This window comes from Halyomorpha halys, unplaced genomic scaffold (assembly GCF_000696795.3).
Source record: "Halyomorpha halys isolate HHAL.00 unplaced genomic scaffold, Hhal_1.1 Scaffold391.1, whole genome shotgun sequence".
Classification (NCBI taxonomy): domain Eukaryota; kingdom Metazoa; phylum Arthropoda; class Insecta; order Hemiptera; family Pentatomidae; genus Halyomorpha; species Halyomorpha halys.
The window spans coordinates 164,237-173,873 of record NW_027107178.1 but is presented as its reverse complement, the minus strand read 5'-3'; the positions used below and the strand labels follow the sequence as shown (position 1 = coordinate 173,873).

Below are 9,637 nucleotides of genomic sequence, written 5' to 3'. Positions count from 1 at the left end.
TAGATATCCATGAATAGATAACAATAAAGTAGATGATTAGCGAATAATTCCATTGTATTAAATTTCAAGGCAAGCACACACATATACAGTTGTTCAATACAAAAGGGTACAAAATTCTAATCACACACAAATTTAGAAATGTTTGTAAAATGGCCCAAAATCACGAAAAACAGATATAGTTTTTTTAATCCGGTTCAAACCACAATATGTATCCAAACAGGTATTATGTGTATCTATACTGGTATTATGTTTATCTACACTGGTATTATGGCCACATATTGATTTGTCCACCCAACATATTAATTGCAAACTCTATTAACTTAATAACCATATGTAATAAATCAGCTTCTGTTCTGATGCACAAGAACATTTTATAATTAACTTTTAAAAATAAACAGAAAGGACATAAAATATAATAAGATATATTTAAATTTATGAATATCTGGTTACACCTATATCGAGATAAATGAATACAGTATGAGTATATATATAACATCATGCAATGACATGCATAGCAGGTACAGTAGTGGACTTACTGCTTCTTAGGCAAAACGTTCTGCACCGACTGCAGGGGAGTTCTCAAAGGCGAAGAGGACTTCTTCCCCTCTGAAACAATTATATTTTAATACATATATGAATATAGCTATGAAGAGTCGGGAGTAAAACTAAAAAAAGGGAAAGTAGTACACGAAATGAAACTCATAAGTCCAACTAAGATACTGATTTATGCTCCTCCTTAATCCTCTATATATACATTCTGGCTTGTTGACATGGGGAGTTTAAGCATTAAGATTCATAATACCTATAGTCTGATTATAGGATATAACTTCCCCCTGCCAGTAAACGAACAATTCCTTGTAAACAAAAAAAAAAACTCATAACAGAAATAAAATACAATCATATATGTGTATAACAAACAAACCAAAAATAAATACTAAAATAAAATAAATACACTTTTCCTCTTAGCAGTGAGTTGTAGATACACTTTCCTCAGCACGGCACACAGTCAGATAAAAAAAAAAATTAAAATAAACCTCTTCTATTTACACAATTCATATCTACAAAATTAGTCTATTTACACTCATTTTCAACTCACACTTGTTCATATTTACACTCATCTTCAACTCATAGTTGTTCCTATTCACACTCATCTTCAACTCACACATTTTCCTATTTACACTCATCTTCAACTCACACTTGTTTGTCTTTACACTCTGATTCTACAAACAAGAAAAGAAAAAGAAAACAAATCTGTATGAATTATGTATAAGGTTAGCTGCCATCGCTGGGAACCTTAATTGTTCAACGTGTACCGAACGCCCCTTTCTCGGTTCTTGTATACTCTCAATTGCTACCACGTTATGATCCCGAATTGTTATCACCCGGTATGGCCACACTCATAGCGCCGAGATTCCTTGCTCCTATTGGATCTCAAACGGCGGTACACAACAATCCCATTTTTAATGTCGTTCCACTCGTCGACGTTTCTCCCTCTCAATTCGCCCTCTCGCTTTTACCCATAACTTCCGCATGACCATCCCGTGATTCACTATTTCCCCATCTGCCTAAGCCGTGTCCATAAAGTTCCTACGCCGCTCAAGGAGTGGTTATACGCGGCTACCGCCCTTACCATTGCCTCGTCCGGTTACAGTCCTTTGTCCGCGTGGTAAACCCGTAAGTGATCACTGAGGGTACCATGAAGACTTCCTCCCCTCCCCCCTCTACTTTTATGATAGGCCGGAGTGTTAATGTGCACTTTACTTCCAGAGTCTTTGTTTCCTGGCTAATCGTGGCGTTATCGAATTCCCCCAATGGTTCCTCTACCGCATTTATGATTAGTGCACGAGGCAACCAATCCGCGACCACATTCTCCTTACCTGGCTAGTAAACTAATAATAATAATAATAATTACCCGTGAGAGGTTGATATCCTCCATTGGACGCCTTCCCGGGTGGTGGATAGGGGGGGTGTTCATCAGATATGATGGATACCGAAGAAATAAAATACCCAGGGTGGACCAAAACTAACTAAATCCAGGCGCGGCGGTTCCCATATTGGGCGGTGACCTGAAGCGTCTGTTCCCTACGTAAGGGGGGCTGTTTATTTATAACCAGGCAGTAGGTATAAAATGCACTCACCCATTAAACATGGAGCTAAGAAATAGAAGATTAGCCTCAGACAAGACCGATACTGGAGCTGCAACGGGCGGGAATAGTGGACAGCTTCCTTCAGGGTGTAGTGGAGCGAGCGGCACTACTCTGTCATCAGGATCCGCAAGGTTGCAACGTTTACCGGCCAACTCGAGCTTGGAAGAGAGACATTCTCCACCCGCACGAAGTCGACAACAGAAACCAAGAAATGCAAAGAGGATGAAATGGACGCCAGATATGAATAAGGCTGTCATACGGACATACTTCTTGGCAACAAAACTTGAAACTGACAAAACAGGATATCTCCACCGTATACAGAGATACTGGCGCGAATCCTTTCCAGATTTTGACATAGGCACACAGAAACTAAGTGATCAGGTCAGAGTAATACTGACGAGAAAGTTTCTATCTCCGAATGACCACCAACAACTTAAAGACGAACTTCGTATGTTGATGGCAACAGAAAGAGATGTCGAGCCACCTGACCGAGCGATGAATGCAAGAACGGGTCCAGAAATTGGAAGAGCAAGTACATCAGCCTGTGGTGAAGGTGCAGAGAACCAAGTAGATGACAAGAATATTGCAACTAGACTGAGTCAATCACTTTTGACCGAGCACATTATACTTGAGGGAATACCGCTTCGGGAACGACCATCGTTACCTCGAGTGCCGTACAACAAGGCCACACTAAAAATAACCAACATAATAAATAGCGTGCTTAAGGAAAACACAGCTCTAATTAGTGGTATTGATATCCCTCATTGGCTATATATTGCTGCCAGGACAGTTGCACTCGAGTTGGGGATAAAAATGAAAGATAAAAGTAAAAATAAACTCCCAACAGAAGGCAGGGAAATGCCTCCATGGAAGAGAAGACTTCACAAAGGAGAATTTAAGGGAAAAAATTGGAGTCATCTCAAACTAAATCCGGGACCCTCAAGCTGCAAGACCAAAGACAAAGAGGAAAATAGATGAAATCGTAGTACTAAACTTGGACATCTTATTGAAAAGTGAATTAATTGATATGCTGACTCTTTATCTAGACAACCAGCATCAAAGGCTGTTTATGCAAACCGTTTACGGTGCTATAGCGAGGCAGCCTTGCGTAGGAAACAAAAGCAGCAGTTCATGCAGAATGAACGTTAGTTTTATAGAAACCTTCTGCAAAAAAAAAAAAATATCAAGCAAATGCCCTGATGATATTGAAGCTTACTGGAAAAGTGTGTGGGAAAAGCCGGGGAATCACCTCGAGTGCTTCTGGATAGAAGAAGAAATGCTAAGTTTCCAGAATGCCTCTGAAATGAATGAAGTGACAGTATCAGTGGAAGATGTTTCGGAAGCTGTCAGGAACATGAAAAATTGGAGGGCGCCTGGACCTGACGGAATCCAAAATTATTGGATTAAAAGATGTTATTGCTTGAAGGCCTCTCTGATGGCATCATTTATATGCTTCCAAAGAAGAACGAATTTAACCTACGTCCGAAAGACTTCCGGCCAATAACGAGTTTAAATGGTTTATATAAAATTCTCACTTCTATCCTGGCGACCAAGATATATAAACACCTTGAAAATGAGAATATGATTTCCATAGAACAGCTAGGGTGCAAAAAGCAGGCTAGGGGTTGTAAGCTCTTAGTTATAGATTCGTTCATTGCTGCACAAGTCTCGAAAAAACAGCGAAGTCTTTCTGTGGCTTGGATTGATTATAAAAAGGCCTTTGACTCTGTTCCACACAGCTGACTACTAAACGTATTAGATATATAGAAAGATTCAATCTAATGTAAGCAGACTCCTTTCAAACCTGATGGCAGGATGGAAAACTACGCTGAAAGTCGGAACTATCTGCATGGCCAATCAAATAAAAATACTGAGAGGAATTACCAAGGGGATTGTCTAAGCCCAATTTGGTTCTGCATGGCCTTATTTCCATTAAGCAGGATTCTTGGAAAGAATAAGGAGGTATATAAACTTGCCATCAACGACGGAGGGACCACGGTCAGCCACAGCTGGTACATGGATGACTTCAAACTATACGCGAAAAACAAAGAACAACTACAAAATATGGTTGAAGCTGTTTCATCTTTTACAAGAGACATAGGAATGTCATTTGGCCTCGATAAATGTGCAGTGCTCCATGTAACCAAGGGAAAAGTGGTTAGTAAACAGAACATTCTTGTTAATGAAGAAGAGCACATAAAGGAACTTGAAGCTAATAAATTATATAAATATTTGGGCATGCAACAGCATCTTAAAATATCTCGAAAAGATATGCAACAAGAATTTCTAACAATTCTCAAAATTAGGCTACGAAAAGTGCTGAAAACCCAACTAACTGGGAAGCGAAAAATCAAAGCCATCAACACCTGGGCTATACCAGCTCTTATTTATAGCTTCGGCATAGTGCAATGGTCAAATACAAGCCTACAGGAGATAGATCGCCTTGTCCGAACAACTCTTTTTTGCAAACAAAATTTTGCATCAGGCTCGGGCTGTGAAGTACAACCTAATTGAAGATAAGAGCCCTTATTACAAGTACCGCCCAAATAAACTTCTCCAAAAAGGTTCTCTCAGGCTAGATTGGGATGAATCAATTATTACAGACCATATAGTACGCCATAATCCTTCTTATAGACCTAAGAAAAAAGAACGCAGAACTTAGTGATGTTGGGATCCCCAACGATAATAATGTAAGCTCTACTGTGGGAGAAAAACTGAGGAAATACCAGGAATTGGCGTCAGAATTGAAAGAAATATATAAATTGGAAGGTGTTACCATTACTCCATTCATAATATCAACGAATGGTCTCATACCAAAATCAACAGTGGCAGGAATGAATGGTTTGGGGGTCCCTATGGATGTGCTAAGAGAAGCTCAACAGTCAGTTCTCTTAGACACTGCACGTACAGTGCGAAAATTTTTAAAATTTGAAAAAAAAAAATATGAAAGTGGTTGGACTTGTAGGTCTCCCACCTCAGACACTCAACCCGCAATAGCGAGAACAACCGACCATAATAATAATAATAAACTGGCCTAGGAGTTACTTCCTGCGAGTGATACGCGAAGAATACTATTTGAGTTTCTCTACCCACTGAAGAGCCCGGTGGTTGGTATGGTTCCTAAATCGCCTCCCAAACACGTACGGTTGGAAGTGTTCCACCGCCAACACGATCCCTAACAGTTTACATTCGAGAGCACTGCAATGTCCGTCAATCTTCTGCTACCGTGCACCATCGGGCGCTCTTCCTTCTCACTCTCCTGTGAAAGCACCGCCCTCTACGCGTATTCGCTAGCATCCGTCGTGATAGTAAACTGTTTGCTAAAATCTGGGAACGCCAGTACCGGTTCTCGTTACAGCCTTTCCACACATCGCTAATGTTGTTTTCCATGGCCGCCGTTACTACTATTTGGCTACCAATTTTTAAGAGATAGTTAAATGGGACCAAGTGCTTCGCCATCTCTGGCACAAAGCGCCTGTAATAGTTAAAAGCCCCCAGCAAGCGCCTGTAATAGTTAAAAGCCCCCAGCAAGCGCCTGTAATAGTTAAAAGCCCCCAGCAAGCGCCTGTAATAGTTAAAAGCCCCCAGCAAGCGCCTGTAATAGTTAAAAGCCCCCAGCAAGCGCCTGTAATAGTTAAAAGCCCCCAGCAAGCGCCTGTAATAGTTAAAAGCCCCCAGCAAGCGCATGTAATAGTTAAGAGCATCCAGCAACTGCCTGATCCCCTTTATATCACTGGGGACTGCCATTCGTTGAAGTGCCTCTACTTTGTGAACGTCGGGTTTAACACCGTCTTTAGATATGATATGGTCCAGGAAGCTGATCTCCTTCTGCCCCAACAACGATTTTTCTTGAGACAGGCACTTTTATTCGATGCCCCAATTCTATAAATTCCAAACAGCGTATTTCAACAGTGTAAGAACCTCTAAGTGAGCTATTGTTAGAGGTAATTCCTAACTACTACAGTATAACTTCTTTGGATTAGAGATAACAGTGTGATGGTGATCTTACCTAGTTTGGGCCAGTTTCTTTTCTGACCTATTGTATCAGTTGTTATTTACTTTCTTAGCAAAATAATAGGGTTCTTCGATGTTGGAAAAGAAAAACAAAACAAACAGGTTAGTTTCTACCATAAAACTGTATTCAACTGACTTATATCAGATAGGGGAGTTATTCCAAAGAGCTAATGCTCATAACAAACATTACATCCTCCCCTGCTTAAATAAGGAACAAAACATATTAATTAATAGAATATATAATAATCTGAGAGGTGCCTAGGAGTCTTGATGGTCCGACCTGACCGGCTAGTTCGTGTGAGATCTTCTTGTCCTTGGATGACTAAGTTCCGTGAAGGTGTTGAGAGACAGAAGCATGGATTAAATGAGGGCCGGATAACCATAGAATTGGACTCCTCAGGGGGTGAATTGGAGGTAGCCTGCTCAGAAGATGGTGTCGGAGGTTCCGAAGTAGTGTCTGACAGTAAAGGTTCCACTGAAGCCGGTTTCGCAGGGAGTAAATGTTCTTTACCTTCTGTTCGGTAAATGTTCTACCGATGCAGGAATGTCCCTTGACGGAACAGCAGCACTGGTTGGTTTAGATAGGCCTTGATAACACTCTTCAGGCTGCCTAGCCAGTGAGTCCAACTCGACATAGCATCTGGAGAACTCTTCCGTAGATAAGAACTAGACGTCCATTAAGAAACACTTGGTATGAAGCGGTAGAAACTATTTGTTCTATAACTCCGGGAAGCCACTTGACAATCTTGTGAGTGATGGATTGAACCCACACCAAGTCTCCTGGTTTATATTCAGTCAGTTTACTTTGAGACTCTGCTGTATATTTCTCTTGAGATTCTCTCATTCGTAATTTTAAGGTCTGCGCTGGATGAAGTAAAGTCAATGGTGTCCTCCTCACATTCTTCTCTAAAAATAACTCTGAAAGCGTTACCTTAGTAACCGAATGGAATATGTTTCGGTACTAAAACAACCATGAGTCAATTTTGTGTTGTAGGGTCCGATTCCTGGTTGATTCATCAAGTATTTGTTTAAGAAGGGCTGTTGAAACTGTATGGACCTTCCGTTCAGCTTCAGCCCATTCGAATGAAGGTGGTATACAGGTGTCTTAGAATGTGTAACTCCATTTTGGCGTAAAAAATCTGCGAAGGCTGAAGATGAGAATGGAGGGCCATTGTTGCTAACTAACTCCTCTGGTAGTCCCCAAGTAGCGAAAAGCAAGCGAAGAACACTGTAGGTTTCTTTAGCAGTTGTCACCTTCACAATTCTTACCTCAGGCCATTTGGAATGTTAATAATAATTCTGTTGACTGGAACTGAGCGAAGTCGACAAATATTCTTTGCCACCGCCTTGTTGCCCAAGACCAAGGTACTACTTCTTCTGATGGAGATGAAGAGAGAGACTCCACAATCCGCAGCAAGTTTCTCTATGTTCTGGTCAATAAGTGGCCACCAAACATAGCTTCTAGCAAGAGCTTTCAAGCGGTTAACCCAGGGATGTAAATCATGCAGTAACTCAAGGGCTAGAGGTCGAAGAACTGTGGTTATCACAATACGTACTCCCCATAAGATACATCCATTCTCTGAAGAAAGGTCTACGCATTTCCTATAGAATGCTGTCAAATTCGAGCCTCAATCTTCTGGCCATCCATGAAGTATGGACCTCAAAACACGTATCAAATCAGATTTCTGCTGGGTTTCGGAAGCTACTTGCCGGGGTGATAAATAAGAGACCATCAAGCTACCATCAAAATAAGAGACGGTATTGATGGAATTTTATACAGGTGAAGAATCGTGCATAGGAAGACGACTAAGGAAGTCAGCATGGGGTATAAGATTCCCTTTCTTATGACGGATGGCAAATGAGTAGGCTGATAAAAATAATCCCCATCTCAACAAGCGATCAGCTGCCGGAGGTCGCTGTCGAATTCGGCTACCGAAAATAGTCACTAAGGCTTTATTATCATTAATGATTTCAAAATGTCTCCCATATAAGTATTTGTGGAACTTTTTAATTCCAAATATAAGTGCTGCTGCTACTCTTTCGTAGTGAAAATAGTTCAGCTGAGGAAAACGTGTTGGATGAACGTAAGAACTAGTTCTAGAAGTGAGCTGCTTTCTTCTCTTGAATGACCCCAAATTAATACGTTGTCTAAGTAAATAAACAAATTTTGTATGCCAGATAAAATTTTAACCAAGGCCTCCTGGAAATTATCAGGGGCGGAGCTGACACCAAAAGGAAGACTAAGAGGACGGTAGAATCCACAAGGTCTACTGAGTGTAAGAATATCCCTTTAAACCTAACTGGAGGAAAGCCGAACGGAGGCAGAGATTCAACAATGGCAGGATTCGAACTGAAATAAAGGACCTTGATGTGACATGGCACCTCAACACTCCAGCACACCCCAAGAGTAGAGGAGGCATTGAGCGGCTTCATGGCACTAGAGTGACCATCTTCACTTATATCAAATCCCTTAGCAAAGATTGAAACCGGATATAACAATGCCTAAGGCTATAGCGTGATATAATCATTCCGTAAATACCGTTACGGGGTTTTCACCACTTAAGATCCTATTAGGGCTACGAAGACACCGGCAGTGCTATAAGAGCACGGCAGCAGACGGAGAGGAAATACACTAAGCAATATGGTTGTGCAGAAAAAAAGGTATGGGAAAAGGCTCGGGGAAGAATGGAAAAGGAAAAGTCCAGGAGAGTAGCTCGGGAGAATTTAATTAAGGTCACAGATAGGATGGGAGGAATCAAAATCGGGACGATCGGGTCTAACAGGGGTAAAGAGACAGCGATTCGAGGGTCCATTCAGGGTGATAATTATAAGGGAACACAATATTGTAACAATAGAAAGTATCAGAGAACCCAAAAAGAGGAGAACTGTCCATATTGAATAATTAAAACTCCCGGCAATGATAATATAAAACTGAAGTATCCTCATACTAAATTAGACTACAGAAAATTCATTTATTTATTATATTTATTGTTTTTGTTTATTTTAAGATTGTTATTATTTTTGTAAATATTTTATTTTTCATTGTAGATTTTTGTAAATATTTTATTTTTCATTCTAGCTTGTTCATTTACTGTATGAAATTATTTTTAAATTTTATTATTAGGTTTAAATTATGTATTTAGCGTATATTTAAGCGAGCTTGTGAGTTTTTAAAATATGTATATAACAATTTTTTTTTTATTGTAAATAGTTTTTCATTATTGTTTTTGTTTTCAATGTTGTTATATTGCATAGTATTAGTTTACGAGGATTGTTCGTAAACTAGTGGGGCGAGTCACGGTCTGAGTCAGCAGTTACTTCCTTGTCAGCTGAGAAGATCAGCTGATGGAATGCATAAAAAGAGATGTTCCGAACCCAATAAAGCCAGTATTTTACAGCAGTCCAAGTGTGTTAGATCTTATTCTTTCTTCTCATTTTTGTTTTAACTGATACTTAAGTTATATATATATATATAT

General features: G+C 40.1%; 1 long non-coding RNA gene across 1 annotated transcript in view; it reads right to left on the bottom strand.

The window, feature by feature from the left end:
- LOC106682153 (uncharacterized) overlaps positions 1–9,637 on the bottom strand; it is a 147,346-nt gene that overhangs the window by 31,555 nt on the left and 106,154 nt on the right. The window contains exon 3 of the long non-coding RNA XR_010842905.1: positions 537–606. This is a non-coding gene — a long non-coding RNA (uncharacterized lncRNA). The remainder of the gene's footprint in view (positions 1–536; positions 607–9,637) is intronic.